The sequence below is a fragment of the Pinus tabuliformis genome, chromosome 3_2 (genome assembly GCF_031772625.1).
Source record: "Pinus tabuliformis cultivar Carrire ecotype Pingquan chromosome 3_2, CPIR1, whole genome shotgun sequence".
In the NCBI taxonomy this organism is placed as follows: domain Eukaryota; kingdom Viridiplantae; phylum Streptophyta; class Pinopsida; order Pinales; family Pinaceae; genus Pinus; species Pinus tabuliformis.
In genome coordinates this window covers 680,327,737-680,349,626 of record NC_142302.1, presented here as the reverse complement: position 1 = coordinate 680,349,626, position 21,890 = coordinate 680,327,737, and the positions used below count along the sequence as shown (strand labels likewise).

General features: G+C 38.9%; 2 pseudogenes; both read left to right on the top strand.

Annotated features, from left to right (window-relative positions):
* Positions 1-1,520: 1,520 nt before the first annotated feature.
* Positions 1,521-2,060, top strand: LOC149182474 (U2 small nuclear ribonucleoprotein A' pseudogene; annotated as a pseudogene).
* Positions 2,061-2,476: 416 nt separating this feature from the next.
* On the top strand, positions 2,477-21,322 carry LOC149182473 (exosome complex exonuclease RRP44 homolog A pseudogene; annotated as a pseudogene).
* Positions 21,323-21,890: the final 568 nt, after the last annotated feature.

Here is a 21,890-nt window from a genome sequence, read left to right as displayed (position 1 = left end):
TGACTCCTCTGTTTTAGTTCTTCTTGCTGTAGCTGAGATTCGAGCTGCAAAAAATCAATTTTCTCTTGTGCATTTTGTAGACAGACCTGAATGTCTATGACAGAAACTTTGTTGACTTTTAATGTATCATGATTAGTAGACAATATGAGAGTTTTGAGGAACTCTAATACTTCACTGATTTTGGCCATTTTTTTTTCAATGTCAGATTTACACCTTAAAAACTGATCACAACTACTACTCAATGCAGAAAAGTAATACCCACTCACAATACACAACAATATCCTTTATAAATGTGCAGCAAATGAATCAAGGAATCAATGCATATATATGTAGACAGAAACTATAATGAGTTTTAAATACAATGCCACAACTGGGGCAACAACAACTGCAAACTTGCTTGGATCCTTCAAATACTCCTTCACTTTCAAAACAAAAATGATGGCTATCAAAACTTCAACAACTATAGCACCATGTCATGGACAGTACTTGAATGCTCATATATAAATGCTTTGACTAGGGTACGAACAAATATTCTCTGATCTTGCCTCTTTCTTCAAAGAAAACAATCTGCCCTCATATATCACACAGAATTTATGGACAGCTAAGAGAGCATATGCCAGAATGAAATATATATAAAGAGTTTTTTTGTTTTTTAATAAGTACATAAACAAAATCTGATATATATATATATATATATATATATATATATATATATATATATATATATATATATATATATATATATATATATATATGCATTGTCTATGATGGCATTAACTCATGGTTCGCTTCAGCATTGGAGATACCAGATTTGAGTAAGTTACTGGCAGATTTTTGGCTACCTCTTCAACATATATCCACACCTCAGTATAACCAACACATCCTCTTTTGAAATAGTGACCATGTTCAGAAAAGCCATGCAATAAGCATTTGGAGGTAGCTTAAAACAATCCTCCTCAAGCAAGGAATCTTTTATGGCCACAAAATTCCTTATAATTGAAATCTACTATATAGCAGAACCACACTTAGAAAAGTGATTATACAGTGGAACTTGGACAGTCAACTGAATAGCGTATAATTTCTTGCACCAGTCATCAAATCTGCACTTCCATACCCACACAGCTTGGAAATTTATGACCGGTGGACTGATATCACGCTCTAACTCGGCTGTGTAGTACGTTCACTTTGGTTCTATGTGAAAAGAATGCGGCCCACCTCACTCAGGAACTCGACCTCTTAAGGCATGCACTCGGCCAGTAGAGAAGCAGGGACTTGTCCCTCTATTTCTTCATTCATCCCTCTCCACAATACATCGAGCCAACAGAAGGATGTATGAACACGTCTTCATTCTGTCAATGGACTCGGCCAATGGTACTAAGGAATTCAACCCAATTTCAAAGAGGGAACTCCGCCATTTTCATGATTAGGAAATTGAGCCCCTTCACTGTTCAATACATTAAATGCATGACCAATACAATGCAGTCAACTTGTAAATAACTTACTGCTTCAACGCATTTCTTAACATTCCTCCACGAATTCGACTTCAACGCATTTATCGCTGTCCGCAATATTTCAATCCAGTACGCGAGCGGGAGCTTGACCTTCGTGGCAATAAAATTGCAGTTATCGAGAACATGGGAGCAACAGAGGACCAATTTGACAGTATAGATCTTTCAGACAATGAAATTGTTAAGCTAGAAAACTTTCCTTATCTGAAGCATCTGACCACATTGTTAATAAATAACAATCATATTGCCCGCATCAACCCCAATCTTGGAGAATTTTTGCCAAAACTCCAGACACTAGTTCTTACAAATAACTGCCTTGTGAACTTGGTGGATCTTGATCCACTCGCAGCTCTTGTGAATTTGCAGACACTTAGCCTATTGGATAATATAGTTACAAAGAAACCAAACTATCGCCTGTATGTAATTAACAAGTTGAAGAAGCTGCGGTTGCTCGACTTTAGAAAAGTAACGAGGAAGGAGAGGTTGGAAGCAGAAAAGCTGTTTGCATCAAAGGAAGCTGAAGAGGAGGCTAGGAAGGAACCTTTTTTTTAAGAATCATATAAGAGATTTTTTTTTTCAACATCAGCATCATTCACCATTCAATGCATACCATAACATGTCATAACGCAGTCCTACACATGGTCTAAATCAATTCATACAATATGGTGCATTGTGCACATAACAAGATTGTTTGCAGCAAAGCGTATGGACATAATGAATGAGTTTCGATCATCGTACGCACAGGGTTTTGAATGCACACTCCAACAGACTAACCTCCAGGTTCAACCAAATGCAGTGACGACCTTCAACACAGTTCACGCACCATTCTTCAAATAATTTAAGCTTTTCAACACATCAGGTTGCAATACAATGTCTCAACGCAAAAGAAATATGACCCCTTCAACACACAAAAAATAATTGCTCCAGAACTCATCGCTGGCTTTCATAGCACGGTGTTTTGGTATCCAATGCAGAGCACAAATGCAGGATATTCAAGATTGCTTCAGCGGCTTGACGACATTCAACGCACAGTCATTCAAACGAGAGTGATTCCAGGCACTGTCAGTAATCGAAGGCTTGTAACGGTCCCTTTGTATAGCAGATGCAATAACATGAATTATGATTGATTACAGGGCAGAGAATCGACAGAGTATATGGGCAGAGATCCAGGCATTAGGTAGGCAGAGAGACAAATGATACTAGGAACGTTCGCACTGACATTTTCTGCAACTAGAAGAGGTGGACAATGTAACTGTTATGACAGCGGACAGTGGGCAACGTAGTTGTCTGACACACAAGACTGGAGTAACGGTGCGTAGAAATCAAATGAAATTGTGCCATTCAATGACAAGTCAGAGGTGCGTTTTTGCTAGGGCAGAGATGGCAGGTCTGAGCAAGGAGCGTTTTTAGAAGGCAGGTGAATAAAAATGGCGTTGGAGAAATAACAGGTTGCAGCTAAAATTTAGCTGAGAAAATATTCATGAAATGCAGAATTGATGGCAGAAATGATCTACACATAAAGGCCATAAAACAAATGGCTCAAAGTAATTATGCAGGACAGGAATACGCCTGCTCTGATACCATGTTAAACACACATGGGCAGCAACATAATCTGAAGGATAAAACATGAGAATACATTTTTATTAACAAGAGATATACATTTATAGTACATGGTTTGACCGTTGGGTTCCACATCCCAAGGTCTCTTGGACTCCTTTTGTCTATTCGGCTTCCACACTAACCAATTGAGGATTAGGTGTCCAACACTTTTAAGGTTATATGGGAGGGGGTTGCAGCACTCCAATTTTCATGTAAAACAAAAAGGACATAGGAGGGACTTGGTTCAATAAGCCTTCAATGAGGTAGATTCAGGCCAACTCATGGATCCAAATGCTGGGGGAATATTTGGGCAATCTCAAAGAGAAATGACTTCTCCTTCTGGTGGCTAAAACACAATGGTGAGACAACTTAAAACTGAGGTTGTAGTGATGGTGGAGAGTGTTATGCCCCTATACCAATAGGTGTCATATATAATGATTGACTTGGTTTAGCTTCGAAATATGTTCATACCTTTACTTGTTGCAAAGGTTTTCCACATTTGTAAAAAACCAAAAAATTAAAAAAATGTAAAGAGGGTATACCCTAAAAGAAAAATCAAAGGGTGAAAAGAATAAAAAAGAGGTCAAAAAAGGAAAGAAAATGAACCCCAACAAAAAGAAAAGACTAGGAAAGTGTGCAAGTCTAAATGCCACTACTTTGTACTTTTGTATAATAAAAATTGTGTGCAGCTTGTCACTTATGCCACAATTCATGAATAGTCAAATAGTTTAAGCTTGACTAGTTCATATTTTCAATTTCATGTTGTAGAAATAGAGAATAAAGATCTGACCAAACAGTTTAATCTTGGTAGATAAGTAGATAGGTAGAGTGAATAAAAGGAGCTCAACAATTTAATCTGAGCCCTTGGATGTAATAAGTGTAGATTTAGATAGATATCACTATGTAAAAGAAAAGAAAGTTTGATAAGGGTTTGCCAGTCCAAGTGCACCCTAATAAAGAAGTGAAAATGCTAGGGTAAAGTAGGTAGGGTAAGTAGATGATGGTTGCAGAATAAATATATGGTGAATGATAAGTTTAAATGTTTAAATCTTTTACTTTCATCACTGAGCAAAGGCATGTATCACATGGAAAGGCACATCAACATTCAAAGTCAAAATAATTAACTTCCCTACTCATTCCCCTAAAAATCTTCACTAATTCCCTAAGTGCTAAAGGTAATTACCAAAGTTAAAGGGGCTCAGAGCATTTCTCTGACTTTTGGAGGGACCGGACCCTCGGCCCAATAATTTATAATGCCTAAGTGCTTAAACCCCTTCATCAATATTCACCCCCTTCATAAGTTATTTGTTTCCCTAATAAAGCTTTTCCTAAGTAAAATCCTATTTTACTTAGGAAAAATAAAACACTCTCCATACAAACCCTCATATTTACTTAGCCTATGTTTTAAATGGGTATGATAAAAACGTTTTGAACTTAGCGCATTACCATTCACTGTTGTCATATTAACCACTAACGTTTATTATATAATTCCCCCATAAATCAACATTATCCACTCCCACATTATTACATTATATAAAAACCCCAAATTTTTACATATCCCGCCCTGATGGTTAAATATAACCATAAATCAAATAATAAAACGGGATTAATTAACTAATCCGTAGTTAATTAAGAACCCATACCTCGCCACCATATAATGAGGATTAATTAATAACTCGATGACCAATCACTTTACCCTCGATATGATTAACACTTTAATTAATATTAGGCCCGCCCTTCGTTAACCTTTCACCACTTCACCTCCCCGATAACTGTCCGATCGAATCCCATAGATTTGACGGTCATCGTGCATATCGCACGGGCCTCCGCGGTCGACATTTAGCGCGCGATGGAGAGCGGTTTCATAAATAGTACATATGCTACATGTCATGCATCGTATGGAATCATGCAGTCTCACCCAAATACCACTTACCTCCCACTAGTGGTGCGATGAAATCTGCTTACCACCTCCCGCTAAAGACAAAACATCAAATCACCACCCCGCTGACGCCATCTGTCCAAATCCTGAACCCACCAAAAGCTTTGACTTTGCATAAAAACAAAGTTAAACAGTTTTTCATCCTTATTCTGAAAGCGCATGCATGCAACCTGAATGTTGAAGTCGACTAGCTTGCCACCCTGAAACTTGCAGTTCGACGCCTCTCTAGTCCACCATTTGCACTCAGTGAACCTGCACTCCATTGCCCGTCATTTAAGAACAAGTATTTACCAGTTTCCTTCCAGAAACCCTGTAAATACTTGGTTGCCTCTGTAATTACTTTGAAAAACCCAAATTCATTATAATTCAGTTGAGCAATTTAGAATTGAAGAGTCCCAAGACCCTCTGTTTTCGCCAATTCTACTTGAAAACCCCATTTTCCTATCTGAATCCACAAGAACCAGAATGGAAACCCCCGTGGCCCTCAGTATAGCTCCTATCACTACCCCTCACAGAGACTTGGATTATCTGCCCTTAGCAGATAAATATTTTCAAATAAAAGACCTGATAACTGAAGAAAGCTCCTTGAAAGTGTTTTGCCAATGCCGGGACAATTACCTGAATGGCTCCGATCCCATAGGGCTTTGGGAATCAAATCTCCCAAGGTACATACTCCCCTCGGTGTGCATTTTCCTTGACATTATCCATCAATGTCACGCCAATTATGATCCCACCCTTAGAGCAATAATGTCCCCAAATCAAACTGTTCTTTTCACAATTACTGCAGATTCAATCAATGAAATGCTACAGTTTCAGCCCAGTCAAGACCTCACCCCCATTTCCCTTGGAGAATTACTAGAGAAATCATCTAAATTGTCCCAGTCTGAACTCAACCGCCTTTACCAAACTTTAATGGATAAACAACATCAACCCAAAAATCCTCTTCCCTATTTGTCAGCTTTCTTCACACAAATAGGCAAAAATATAGTCAATATGATAGTTGCAGTCATGGGCTTCAATACTAGTGAGCATGTGGATGAATTTATTCTAGCTCTAATGTCCATTTTTACCCCTAGTCAGCCTCCTGCTGTCAAATATAACTATGCTGCTTTCATTGCTGTGAAAATCCATGACCAGTTTATGAGGTTAGAAAATGAAAAGGTGTTCAAGTATTCTACAGTCATATATCGCCTTTTCCTTTACTATCAGACTGACAAGTTTCCATTCTCTGTCAATAAACTTGATACAAAGGGTAATCCTAGATCAGTCATTTTTTGGAATTCTATCTTCCACTATACTTGTCCATATTCATACAATGAATTCATTGACCAATTTGTTCACCCTGTGACCACCATGCTGACAGGAAGTTCCCCTCCTAGGATTAGTGATGAAATCAAAATAATCCTTCAGCTCTCAAAACAGTACAAAATAGGTGACTGGTACTTGTACCAGAATCACACAGAGATCAAAATTTATGGTTGTGAACTTCCTCCGTTTAAACTACCAAAGTATGTTCCTATGACGTTGTTTGCCTTGGAATATTATAGGCAAATGTTAAACTCTGATCGGACTCATTTCACCAAGGCCAAGAAGAAAGCACAATTGAGAATTAAAGACCACTTAGGCCCATTGTCTGCAACAATAGAGAAGCAGGCAACATTGTAGAAGAAATCCTAGAAAAAATGAGATTAAAGAAAAGCTTTGCCTGGAGATATGATCCACAAGGGTTCATTTGTGATAGGAGAATGAAACATAAGCTATCACCATATTTCCATCATCGAATCCCTGAAATAGAGCAGTATGCAAATATGGATGAATGGAGAGAGGGAACTCTAGTTGAAATGGATAGTGATCAAGTTGATGTAGAGAATGTGATGAAAGACTTAGAAAAGAGACTTGACCTAGACTCTTGTGAACAGGTACCAGTTGAATCTACTCAAAAGCCAACACCAGAGCCTAGTGCCTCTACAGCAGAGACTTCTCAAAGGCACACACAGGAAACTAGTGCACCCCTAGCAGAACCACCACAGGAACAAGATCAAGGAACAAGTACTCCAGCATCAGAACAACCAGAGATGTCAGAGCAGCCTGAAATCTCTGAAGAACAGGCTCCACCATAACCTCATCCAACCCAGGTTAATATGGGAAATCCCCCGGTTTTGCAGACTCCTCTGAATGAGGAAAAGAACTTGAAAAGAGACAGGGAAGTAGCTACCCCTGCTAGTGGTCCTTCAGACCAGCCTGGTGCTAAGAGGCACAGGATAAATCCATATTTAGAAGAAGAATTCTTTGAGGAAACAACAAGGAGTTTGAGGAAAGAAGGTGGGGATAGTCAACATACATTCCCAATAGGTGGGACACCTTCCAGTTCACATAGACAAGAGCTTGAAAGACAACAAAGTGCCGAAGTTTGATATTTCAAATCTTCATCTGATGAGTTCACAAACATAAAAGGAAAATTCAAGGAGATAAAGGCAAAAAATGAGCAGCTAAAGGCCCTAACCAATCAAACCAAATTGATGTCAGCTTATGACATCAAAAAAGGAAAAATGCAGATGAGTTTTCTAAAGCCTAAAGTACAGCGGCCCCGGTCAATTGCAGACTACCTCAAGACTGATTTTGAGGTCTTAGCTAAAGATATCCACCCCATAGATCAGATAGAATTGCATAAGCAAATAGGGGAAATGGTTTATTCTACACTGACAAGCAAGGCCATGATGGCACATAGGTTGGAAAATTCACTAAACAACACTACTGCCCAATTACAACTAGAAAAGGCCTCCTCACAGGCAAAGGACAACATAATTAAAACATTGGAGGATTTGATTATTGAGTTGGGCCACAACTCAAACGATATCAAAGCTGCAGAGAGCCTAATAAAGAAAAAGAATGAAGATATAGTTGCACTAAGAAAGCAGTTGAAATTTCCACCACTCATGCACCCACAGACTGCTGAAGTGATTGAGAAGAAGAATGAAGAAGAGCTTATGGACTTAGTCCTTAAGCTAAATGAGCAACTAAAAGAGATAGAATAAGAATTAGAGAAAACACAAAAAGTAGGCAGAGTGAGTCGACTTCTTAGCCTCAAAATGTAGTGCCAGTGGTTTCTACAACAGTCCCTTCTACATTGGCAACTGCTCTAGCACCAAATTTCCCTTTGGCAACAACTGAGACTATAGAAGTAACAGGTACAGGTACATCACAGGTGGTAACCTCTAATCAGAGCATAGAAGAGTTGATCAAATCCATGGAGGAAATGAAGCTCCAGGTCACTGAACTGCAAAAGGTAAAAGAGAAATTCATCACTTTAGAGAAAAAGTATGATGTGTCAAAATTCAATTTTGCCGAAGAGGTGAGGAAAAACAAAGGCTTGACTCAACAGGTTAAAACACTGGAAAAAGATCTTACATTTGAAAAGCCTTTGACTGATATCAGAAATATATTATGGACCAATCTCATTGAATCAATCAATGATATTTGGTCATCAATTCAAATCATTTTTTAACAAATTGACTTAGTGAAAGTTGCTCTTCAAGAGATTGAAAAAACCAAGGAAGAACTAGGAGGGAAACCTGAAGAAGCTATCAGGTTAATAAACTTTCTAAACAACAGAAATAGGTATCAATTGGAACAGTTAAACATTGAGGATAAGACTGCTACCATCCTCGAAATAAAGAAAGTATTAACCAAAAGGGGTCTAATGCAAGGCCTGGAACGCAAATGTCAGAATATGCAGGAAGACATAGATGAATTTATGGGGAAATTTGGCATTTTACAAAGTAAAGGACTTCCAAGTCCTTTAGTCATCAATGACAAGCTAATGAGGCAAGATGATTATGTCAACAAGTTATATCAATATGCTAATAATCAAGCTAGTTCATCTGCACCCAAGGCATTGCCCACAGGGAGAGTTCTCTATGATAGTTTGGAGAACCTTTTTTATATTGAGCATGAAGTGAGGCACTTGTTTCCAGTACAACCAAATTTTGTAAAATACACAAAAGCAGATGAAATCTTTAGAAAATTGACAAGGACAAGAATACCGAGAGATGATTGGTGGACCAACATGACAGACATCTTATGATTTACCATGGTAAAAGTGAAGAAAATTGAAGTATTTACCATAGTCAATTTTGGTAAAAAAGGATGAAAGTTGGTAAAACAGGTAAAGAGTATCAGTCACAGGTAAAAGAGTATCAATGAAAAGCTAAAATCATTCGGCTAGCACAAAATTACAAGCAAGACAGCAAGATGCATATTCATAGGACCTGCCTCCATCTCCTTCAACAAAAATAGGGACAACAAACAAGCAGTTCACATTCAGTTTCTACTTTCGAGACCATCTGTCTCTACATTCATGTAAAAGATATTTAGTTTTCCTAAAATGTATCTCTCTTAGTTAGGAGATATTTTGATGTAAATTTTGTATAAGTACTTCCTTATTCGAAGTACTGGGTGTGGATTCTTAGACATTTCTGTAAACACTTTATTTTGGAATAGAAGTGTTGTTGAACAACTTTTGTATGGGTGGCTGGACAAAGTAATAAAGCAAAGGACTTTTACAGGATTCTTGTGTCAAACGAGAAACAAATAAGTATTCTATATCTTATGTTTTTATAGTTTTCCTGTTTAAATATTCATGTGTTTCATATCTGAATGATAAACAAAAAATTATATTTCAGAAAGAGCTTTACTGCATTCTGTCTTTAAAATCGTTTATATTCTTAATGCTTTCTTCCAAGCTATCATAAGTAGGGAATTCTTAATTGCTCCTTGCTTTTAGTTTGCCATTGTGATCATTTAACAAAGAATTCTTAATTGCATTTTATTAATGATCACCCACTTTCCCTCATCTTGATTTTTGTTGAAGGATTCTTAATTGCCCTTCCTCCTTTTCAAGACCATTTCATCTTTTTAAATTATCATTTGTCTTTTGTTTAGCTATCTTGCCCTGTGAAACCCTCCTTTGTTAAATCAACCTGATCCAGTTAAGCCATCCTCAGTTGACTCCATAACCTGATGGCCTAAAATACCTTGTTCTATCCATCTGCTCCTGAATTCCACCACCAAACAAAATCAAAACCCCCCAAGCTTTCATAACTAGCCTAATATCCTATAAACAAAGCTAAATCATAAAGAGAGAGCCCTCTCTGAGTACAGATTGGCTAGATTTTGTACTTAAAATATTGGTTTGTGGTTACCTCAGACCCCTTTCCTTCTTCTAACAACTTCAAGGAAAATATGAGTGATAACATAGTGGCGACTCCACTGGGGAATGAAAATTCCTCAGTCAAAACAAATCTTTAAGAAAATTTAAACCTTAAATCTAAAAGCATCTTAAAGAAATCATAGAAGTTGTTTTGATATCAGTTAAGAAAACCAAAAACAAAACCCAAAAATCTGGCTTCAGAAAGGACTCGTTACACTAGAGCTAATCCTGATCCCAATCCACCACAAGTGTTTGAGAACCCCAATCTGATCCCCAGAATTCTTAGAAGACAAGAAAGTTCTGTTAGTCCTCGACCCACATTCAGGTCCTCATCCTGTCTTGTTAGGTGGATTTACCTTGAAGACCAACCCTTTGATGAATACTTTGAAACCTCTTTGTTTAGGACTTCATCCGATTCTGAATTAGCAGACCTAGTCCAAGACCCAGAGTTTATCTGAGAATTAGAAATCCGAGCAGCTAATTTGTCAATTGATAGATATTTGCAGAACTCACCACAATCTGATATTACCACTGAAGGAACACCTAATCCCTCTGTAATCACTTATGTTTCTACAAGCTCACTATCATTCCCTCATATCTCTCAACCTCAAACCACTCCACATCTGACCATCACTTCCAGCTCTTCATCTTCAACTCAAACATCCCCTAGTATTCAAACCCCAACTTTTGTTTCACCATTACCAACAGCAATGGCCAACAGATATGCCCCCCTGGTACTACCAGCAAACTTAGGTGCCATGCCCCAGGACTACCAAAGTAAGATCACTACTTTTGATGGCACTGGAACCTATACAGCCCAGCAACACACCAAGAAGATGATTGATTATTTTGAAATTTATGAAATAGATACTGCTAATGTGCAAATGAGAATATTTGTTCAAAGTTTATCTGGGGAAGTTAGAACCTGGTTCAGAGCCTTAACAGAAAATAGTATAGATAGCCTAAGAACTCTCTGTCAACAATTCCTGAATAGGTGGGAGAAAAGGAAAGACCCCCTTCAGATTCTGTACTTAAAAGATTGGTTTGTGGTTACCTCGGACCCCTTTCCTTCTTCTAACAACTTCAAGGAAAATCTGAGTGATAACAGAGAGGAGGAAAGGAAGGAGGGAAATAGATGCATAGGGCTGTAACAAACAGAATCCTAGGCAACAATGTTCCAACAGAAAGTGGAATTCGATGGATAGGGTTGTAAGCAACACAAAATCCTAAACCATGGTTTTCCGATGAAATGATAGAAATAGAGGAGTGAAAAAGAAGGTTTCAGGCTAAACATGACATGGGTATCATTCTCTGCCAACATCTAAAGTAAATCTGAGCTACCCCAGGTATTGTTCTCTATTTAACAGCTAAGATAAATCCACAAATCAGCAAGAAACCAACAACCTCATTACACTATTTCAGGAATGGGAAAACACAAATGAAGTGAGATTTACCAAGAGGAAACACGTTGCACATTAATCATGCTTGGAATCAACAGGGAAACACCATTTATCTCAAAGGGTCCAATAACCAATCCACACATTCAGCATGATATCAGTGAAGTCCCATGAAAAACAAATTGAACCAAAATGGCAACTCAGAATTCAGACCCCTCAGGTGAGAAATTCTGGAACCTCTTGTATAATATTTCTTCCCCCTATTTATAAGAGGAGGGGGAGCTGGAATTACAGTTTACAAAATATCTGAGCCCGAGGTCCAGCTATCATGCGAGACTAGCTGTGTCAGTCAATCTAAGGCTATGCTACCCCAAAAAGGTTACAATTGGCATCGAATCCCTTCTTGGAAATAAATAGAAATAAATGCACATAGAAAGAAAACGGAAAGGGGAAGGAGGAGGTGTCCCCTTGATGTTTCAATGGAAGCCCCTGATTTAGCCATGTACCTACTGCATCATGCTTCTTACTGTTGTTGAGGTGGTTCACTGCTGCTCGACCGATTTTTGTCCATTCTGCCTTAACTGCTTGAGTGAGTTGTTCAGTGGAGAAGTGATGGAGTGTGAAAGTTGTGCACCCAAGCGGTCATTTTCTGCATGATGGAGTGGAGCACCATGCCGTGCCATTAAGACTTCCTAAATCCTCCCCATACCGATCTGCAGCCGCGCCATGCCTTATTTAATATCATCGTTGCCGACCCATCCGCCCATTTAATCTCTACAACAACGCTATCAGTGCACCACGACCACGGGTCATTTAATCATTTAAAATCAACAAACAGGCTGGCACTTTTGATTTTCTCTTAGTTCCCTTATTAAAGTCCCTTTTATGAATTTCCTTCTATGATTGGGCGCTGGAACCAAAGGCCCATGTGCTTGACGCTAAAGCTCTCAATAAATGTACGGGGGGGGATTTTTATCTCTATTGCAAAAGTCCCTCATCGGCCGATTTCTCAGACCCAAAATCTTTATGAATCACAGCTCATTATATATCGCATCTGGGGCCTTTCCTTATCGCAATCGCCTATAAGCCTGAAACCAAGAACCGCTGATCGTCGATAACCTGCTGATGTCATCACTACCACATTATTGCTCATGTCATCTGCCATATCAACTCTGAGGACCAATTAGAAGCCACCACGTGGCCCCTTGGAGGAGAGACAAAGAGGTCATATGGGCCTTGGTTTTGCATGCTTTTCCTTTGTATTTAAAAATCGGCCCTCCCTGGCGATTTTGGTCCATATTGCAATATCGGCCCCCCTTCACTGTTTCGGGACTCAAATCTCGTTGATATGCGATAATGTGGGATTGCGCCATGTGGAGGAGAGAGAAGGAGTGGCCCAACCCTTGGTTTGGTGGCCTTTTCCTTTGTAAATCGAAATCGGCCCCTTTCCGAAACTTTAGTGCTATATCGTAAATCGACCCCCTTTCTTGTTTCGGGACTTAAACCATCATAATGACCGATAAATTGTTTTGCCTAGACCCGGGACCCCACCGATATGCGAAAATGCGATATATACAATGCGCTCAGACCTGTTGACGTTGATATGTGATTGCGACGAACTATCCCAAGTCCCGATTGTGATTTTTCTTCAACACTTAGCCATTTTTTTGGGTTTTCTGAGCTTTCTAAAGGGATTCTTCAACATGCCCTAAATTCTGATCCAGGAACCCTTTTTTGGACTTCTATATACCACCGGAAAGCTCTTTCCAAGCACTACGCACTGGAGAGGGTCTAGTTTGGCTCTAACAACTTATGTGGCTCAAAATTTGGCATCAAACATCACTTCTATTTAAATTCTGAAGCCACTAGTGATTGAAAAGGAAATGAGTGACAACATTAGCTCCTACTAGGGACAATTCCTTGCTGGCAAGGAGTTGAGAACCTACAAACCAACATCCTTCACCATTGGTCATGGATATAGTAATATATGTACTTTATAAACAAACAAAATCTCCATGGGACTTTCCTCTGAAATCTAAAATGTAGAAAATAAAAATTCTAACAACTGAAAGTAAATGCTCAGTTGGTGAGCTTATTTATGTACAATCCTACTTATGTACAATACTTAATTCAACTAAGTATGTTCAAATCTCCAATAGAGCCAGCCCAGCATAAGAGTACTGGACCACTAAAATAAAAAAAAATAAAAAATTAGAACATGCATGCAACATGAAAAATCTGAAAATATGGAACCTGCTACATGCTCTTGAAATGACCTCTGGTGCTGACTGAAGAATATGCTTAGGTAAAAATAATAATTAAAATAAAAATAATAATAAATAAATAAATAAAAAATTAGAACATGCATGCAACATGAAAAATATGAAAATATGGAACCTGCTACATGCTCTTGAAATGACCTCTGGTGCTGACTAAAGAATATGCTTATGTACTCAGCCACAGGGTCATGGAATAGAAAAGGAATGTTTGCAGCAACCTCTTCTTCACATGCAGTCTGCTGACCAATGTCTTTTTGGTCATGGCAGCCACAAACACCACTTGGCTCTTTGGCTTCTTCACAGATGGGCCAGGAAGGGGAGGGTGACTTCTCTTCTTTGAGGACTTCAGGTTTAAAGCCATTTGTATCTAGAAGTCCCTTTCCCTTGTCAGCTGGCCTGGGAGGCTCCTCGGAGGAAGTGTCTTCGTTTTGGTCATGTCCCATTGATGTCTTTCTAGATAACCGAGGAGCACTTCTCTTGTGGAGTCGAGCCATCATGAAATCGACGAACTACCTGCAACAATCATCCATCTCATCCTCATCTAGATCATCCTCCTCTTCTTCATGCGTCTTGGCTTCTTGCTCTTTGTCAGAGAAAGAGGAATACTGTCGTCGAAGGCTTCTATTTTCTAACTCCAGTTTCATCAGTCTATATAAGGAGTTCTTTATTAAGCTAACCTTCTCTTCCATCGTCTCTTCCATGTCTTGACAAAGGTAGTTGCCAGAGTGTTTACAATTGATATTCAAACAATGGAGTCGCTAGGATGTTTACCATAATTTGACAGTGGAGTCGCCAAGGTGAGATATCTTCAACCCACACTTCGTATGCTCACCTAACAGAGGAAATGAAATGTTTTTTCATACCCAAGGAAAAATATTCTAATTTGTTCCCTGGAAACGGCGCCAGAAAGATGTTGTGGCTAAATCTTGCACCTGCAACACAAGTGCAGCAGGAGGCAAGGAAAGCTCCCTAGAGATAGCCTATGGGTTGATTGTAGACCAGTGCCTAAGACATCTTAAATAAAGGAGTGCTTTTAAGGTTATAATTGAGGGGGTTGCGGCACTCCAATTGTCATGTAAAACAAAAAGGAAATAGGAGGGGCTTGGTTCAATAAGGCTTCAATGAGGCAGATTCATGCCAACTCATGGATCTAAATGTTGGGGGAATATTTGGGCAATCTCAAATAGAAATGACTTCTCCTTATGGTGGCTGACAGACAATAATGAGACAACTTAAAACTGAAGTTGTGGTGATGGTGGAGAGGAGGAAAGGAAGGAGGGAAATAGATGCATAGGGTTGTAACAAACATAATCCTAGGTAGCAATGTTCCAGTAGAAAGTGGAATTCGATGGATAGGGCTGTAAGCAACACAAAATCCTAAACCGTGGTTTTCCGATGAAATGATAGAAATAGAGGAGTGCAAAAGAAGGTTTCAGGCTAAACATGACATGGGTATCCTTGTCTGCCAACATCTAAATTAAATCTGAGCTACCCCGCTACTATTCTCTATTTAACAACGAAGATAAATTCACAAATCAACAAGAAACCAACAACCTCATTACACTATTTCAGGAATGGGAAAACACAAATGAAGTGAGATTTACCAAGAGGAAACGTGTTGCACATTAATCATGCTTGGAATCAATAGGGAAACACCATTTATCTCAAAGTGTCCAATATCCAGTCCACACATTCAGCATGATATCGGTGAAGTCCCATGAAAAGCAAATTGAACCAAAATGGCAACTCAGAATTCAGACCCCTTGGGTGAGATATTCCAGAACCTCTTATATAATATTGCTTTTGCCTATTTATAATAGGAGGGCGAGCTGGAATTACAGTTTACAAAATATCTGAGCCCGAGCCCCAAATGTCATGCTGGACTAGCTGTCTCGGTCAGTCTAAGGCTTTGCTTCCCCAAAAAAATTACAATCGAGATCGAATCCATTCTTGGAAATTAAAAAAAAAAAAATGCACAGAGAAAGAAAAAGGAAAGGGGAAGGAGGAGTTGTTCCCTTGATGTTTCAGTGGAAGCACCTGAATTAGCCACGTACCTATTGTCATCATGCTTCTTACTGCTGTTGAGGCGGTTCATTGCTGCTTGACCGATTTTTTTCCATTCTACCTTAACTACCTGAGTGAGATGTTCAATGGAGAAGTGATGGAGTGTGAAAGTTATGCGCCCAAGCGGTCATTTTCTGCATGACGGAGTGGAGCACCATGCCGTGCCATTAAGACTTCCTGAATCCTCCTCATACCGATCTGCAGCCGTGCCATGGCTTATTTAATATCATCGCTGCCGACCCATTCGCCCATTTAATCTTTGCAACAACGCTACCAGTGCAGCTCGACCGCGGGTCATTTAATCATTTAAAACTCACGAACAAGCGGGAACTTTTTATTTTCTCTTAGGTCCCTTATTACAACCCCTTTTATGAATTTCCTTATACGACCAAGGGTTGGAACCAAAGGCCCATGTGTTTGGTGCTAAAGCTCACAATAACTGTGCGGGGGACCTTTTCTTTATATCGTAGAAGTCCCTCATCAGTCGATTTCCCAAACCCGAAATATTTATAAATAACAACTCATTATATATCGCATCTTGGTCCTTTCCTTATCGTAATCACAATCGTAATCGCCGATAAGCCTAAAACCAAGAATCGTTGATTGCCGATAGATGATAACCTCTTGACGTGACTGCTGGCATCATCACTACCACGTCATTGTTGATGTCATCCACAACATCAAATTTGAGGACCAATTAGAAGCTGCATGTGGCCCCTTGGAGGAGAGAGAAAGAGGTCAGGCGGGCCTTGGTTTTGCATGATTTTCCTTTGTATTTAAAAATCGGCCCTCCCCGACGATTTTGGTCCATATCGAAATATCGGCCCCCCCTTCGCTGTTTCGAGACTCAAACCTTGCCGATATGTGATAATGCATGATTTGTCCACATGGAGGAGAGATAAGGAGTGGCTTGATCCTTGGTTTGGTGACCTTTTCCTTTGTAAATCATAATTGGCCCCTTTCCGGAACTTTAGTGCTATATCGTAAATCGGACCCCTTTCCTGTTTCGAGACTTAAACCATTGCAATCACCAATAAATTGTTCTGCCTAGACCTGGGACTTCGCCGATATGCAGTATATGTGATACCCCCAAACCCGCCGACACCGATATGCAATTGCAACGAACTTTCCCAAGTCCCGATTGCGATTTTTCTTCAACACTTGTCCATTTTTTTGGGTTTTTTGAGCTTTCTAAAGGGATTCTTCAACATGCCTTAAATTATGATCCAGGAACCTTTTCTTGGACTTATATATACCACCGAAAAGTGCTTTCCAAGAACTATGCACTGGAGAGGGTCTGGTTTGGCTCTTACAGTTTCTATGGCTCAAAATTTGGCATCAAACATCACTGCTATTTGAATTCTCAAGCCACTGGTGATTTAGTGACAACATAAATCATCTATTCTAGGCAGTGGGTAACGATTCTTTACTGTAATCTTGTTAAATACACAGAAGTCCAAACACATGTGCCATGTTCCATCCTTCTTTGGCACCTAAACAATAGGTGACCCACATGGCGAAGAACTCGGCCTAATGATCCATTTATCCAACAACTCTTGAATTTGCTTTTTAATTTATACACTTTCCATCATTGACATCCTGTACATGCCAATGCTAGGAAGAGGACTATCTTACTGCAATTATATCTCATGTTGGATTCCTCTCTTGGGAGGCAATCCTTTTGGTTCCTGAAACATCTCATCATATTGGTTAACAACATCAACTAATTCAGATTTCAATCTTGAGTCACAACCTTGAAAAGCTTCATTATCAATATCATTCTTAGGTTTGATCATTAGAAGCACAAAATTATTGCTACAATTCACTAGTATTTTTATCTGCCTCACATTAAACAAATGAAAGATTTAGTTTCTTTCTATGGGATCCTACAATGTATTCTACTCCATCTTTGAACAAATGGTATTTGTTTTCATGTATATGGAAGATAGATTTTCTGTCATAGAGGTACGGGCTGCCCAAAACTATACCACATATGTCTAATGGCACAACATCAAGTTCCACTTCATCTATGAAATTTGCAGTAATGGCAAATTTCAGTTTACACTTTCTAGTTACTTGCAATTGTGCATTGTCACACACCCATCCTAATGGATATGGCTTATGATGTGGAATGGTTTCCAAGTTTAAACTTTTGACAATGTTTTCAAAGATGAGATTCACTTGAGAGCCACTATCAAAAAGAGTATCAATTTTGATATGTTTTGCGATTACCCTTATGTGAAAAAGTTGTATTCTCTTCTTTTCATTTGGAATTTCATTATGTAAATTTTAAGTACTAATGCTAGCAATGGATTCTTTTCCTTTCATACCCATGGCTGTAATTTTAGTTTCATCACCTGAATCAGATCCCAAATCATGTTGAGTGGTTGCAGCTGTCTTTTGTTTTCCCTTGTTGTTGAATTTCTTTAGTTTCATCTTAGGATGAAGCTTCCAACAATGAGCTTCATCGTGACCCTCTTTGGAACAATGCTTGCATGTTAATTTCTTTTCTTCCTTCTTAATGGATGCATTTTTCTTTCCTTTCCCTTTGAAACCCTTTTATTTTGCTTTACCATTAATGGACTTTTTAATACCCTCTTCTAGAGTATTTTTTCCTCTTGCCTCAAGATGAGTGGCTTGCACACACACCTCGTCTAGATTATTGAGATTAAACATAAGGATAATGTTATGAATATAATTCATAACAAGGAAATAAATAAAATAAATGTAAATATTAAATAATCAAATATTGATTATGTTAAATAGTCATTAAGTTAAGTGAAAAGGCATGTCTAAACGACATGCCTAATCATGAAAGGTCACCTGCTTAGGTATAAAAGCAGGGCCTCATTGTAACATTCATCATCACTTGTACATTTTTATATATTAATAAATTATTATTACAAATACCTCTTGTGTATTTTAACATATTAAGTCAACAAGCTATCAATTTTTATGCTTCAGTGGTATCAGAGCCATGGCACACAATATAATGATGCGAGTCTTTGAATGTTGTTCGCCACAAAATATGCCATTACTTTCACGTCCTGAATGCATTGAGCAGTTTAGTGAAATTCAAAAAGCATTTTAGCGTTTAGAAAAATCATGTGCAGAAGTTAAAGGATGTCTAAAGGAAATCAATAATAAGGAAGATGATAGCGACAATGAGGAAAGAAAACAAGGTGAAGCAAGAGAAGAAGATGTTGACCAGAATGATGATAATGAAAATGAAGATGTTGCAGAAAATGATCAAGATAGTGATTCCAATGAAGTTGATCTTAATGTCAAAGAGGATGAAGTCATTGAAAATACAACACTTAAACATGTAGAATCTATAAAAGAAGATGTAAATATAGTTGTAGAGGATGAATAAATCAAGATTACTGATTTTAATGATGAACAAACGAAAAGTACAGTTGAAGGGTTACAACCACCTATACGAATGTAAAGTTCATGGAAGCAAGGACTAGAACAAAAAAATGGACAAGGGAAAATGTGTGTCAATTGTTACAACCAAATTGAGGCCTATGTTGGTAGTGAAAGTATTGGTGACGAGATCATAATTTATTGACGTGATAATATGAATCGATATTTTGACGGGGATGTAGTTAGTTGCAATGGAGCTCTTGCCTAAGGATCAATGGGAGGAAGGGAAAACAATGAAAATTGTAGAAGATGAAGAAGATGAAGACGAGGAGGTCCACTTAGTTCCGAATAGCGCTGATGATGCTCCTCGTGATGCCATTTTGGAGTAGAATTCCAAGGGGGTTGAAGGTCATATTACAGCCCATTCAACTGGGCGTGTTATTGGTATAATTAAGCGGAATTTGAATTCGTACTGTGGGTTTCTAGAGCCAATTCCTATGCTTGCACTTGGTGGTGGAATTTCCAACGCCTTATTTGTATCTATTGATCACAAATTACCTAAAATTTGAATTCAAACCCACCAACTTGGAAATCTCATTGGCAAGCATATCATTGTAGTTGTTGATAAATGGGATCAATTATCACAGTATCCATCTAGTCACTATGTGTGGATGATAGGAGAAATAGGTGATCATGCTACAAAAACCGAGGTTTTACTAATTGAGAACGACACCAACACAAGAGCATTTTCTAAACAGGTTCTAGCTTGTCTGCCACCCTTGCCCTGGACATTACAACCAGAAGATTTGAGTGATCCTCACCGAGAGGATCTACGCCACTTGAGAGTATTCAGTGTGGATCCACCTGGTTGCAAGGATATTGATGATGCACTATGCTGTCGAGGACTCCCAAATGGAAATTTCGAAGTTGGAGTCCACATTGCTGATGTTACAAATTTTGTTCTCCCGGGTACACCTCTTGATGAAGAAGCTTCGGAACGAGGCACGTCTGTTTACTTGGTTGAGCGGAGAATAGATATGCTCCCAAAACCACTTACTGAAGATATATGCTCCCTCCATTCAGATGTTGAAAGATTGGCCTTTTCAGTTCTTTGGGAAATGACTCCTTCAGCAGATATTGTTTCTGTGAGATTTACCAAAAGTGTTATCAAGTCATGTGCAACATTGTCTTACATTGAGGCTCAAGCACGGATGGATGACAGTCAGTTGGCTGATCCTATAACAGTCGATCTGTGCAATATGAATTCATTAGCAAAGATCATGAGGGCCAGATGGATTGAAAGAGGAGCTCTGACTCTTGCATCTGCAGAGGTTAAGTTTGACATAGATATTGAAACGCATGATCCACTTGATATTGGTATTTATCAAATTCGTGAGGAAAATCAAATGGTTGAGGAATTTATGCTACCTGCAAGAGTTTCAGTTGTTGAGAAAATATTAAAACACTTCCCTTTGTGTTCACTTTTGAGGCGTCATCTGCCATAAATGAGTGAACCCTTCTTGTGCATAACGGCATATGTTGGAGTTGAACTGGATATTTCATCTTCAAAATCATTAGTTGATTCTCTTGATCTAGTTGTGGATGATGATCCATATTTTAAAAAGCTGGTCTGAATTCTTACAACACAATGCATGATCCAGGCAGTTTATTTCTACAGTGGAGACCTCACTCCGCAGGAATTCCATCATTATGGTCTTACATCTCCCTTGTATACACATTTTACATCACCAATTCAGTGATATGAAGATGTTATAGTTCAAAGATTACTTGTTGCTGCTTTGGATTTGTTTAAGTTACCTGCTGTGTTTCAAGACACAAGCAGGGTCACAACAATTATAGTAAAAATTTTTGGTGATGAAACGGGCAAGTGTAAGGGATTCTATAGAAAAATCAACTCAACAATGGCTCAACATGAGATCAAAGAAACAAAAGCAACTTAAAGTACTCCAAATTCAAGTGAAGGCAATGGCAACCATTGACAATTTGCAAGCAATTTATATGAGTTTGAGGAGTGATAGAGATGAGCTGACAGGTCTGGTTAGAGAGAGAGTAATGAGGGGTGCACAAAACAAAAACGAAAACGTAGTGGAAGCAATGAGTGAGAGAGAGAGGGAACTTTGAAGACGGCTAGGATATGAGACGTTGTCTTTAGTGGAGGAAGAACCTAGAGTTGGAATAGGAATGTCCACGGAAACGGCAGAGGACATCGATTACGGATAGGATGAGGAGGATGAGCAGATGATGCAACTAAATATAAAACCGCCACCTCCGCCCCTCGCAGACCATAAATCTGATGTGGATAACGCCCCCATGTTGCTCATCAAAGAAAACAGAGGCAAAATGAACCTCGACTGCCTGCGTTGGTGCATCGGTTTGGGCTTCCCCTCCAAAGGCGCTGCCAATTTGGTAGGGCGCTACGACAACGGTTTCAAGACATCAACAATAAGGGCCACGGACGCCATCGTTGCCATCGTGCTCACGTCCCGGCTACTGCTCCACCCAGCCAGT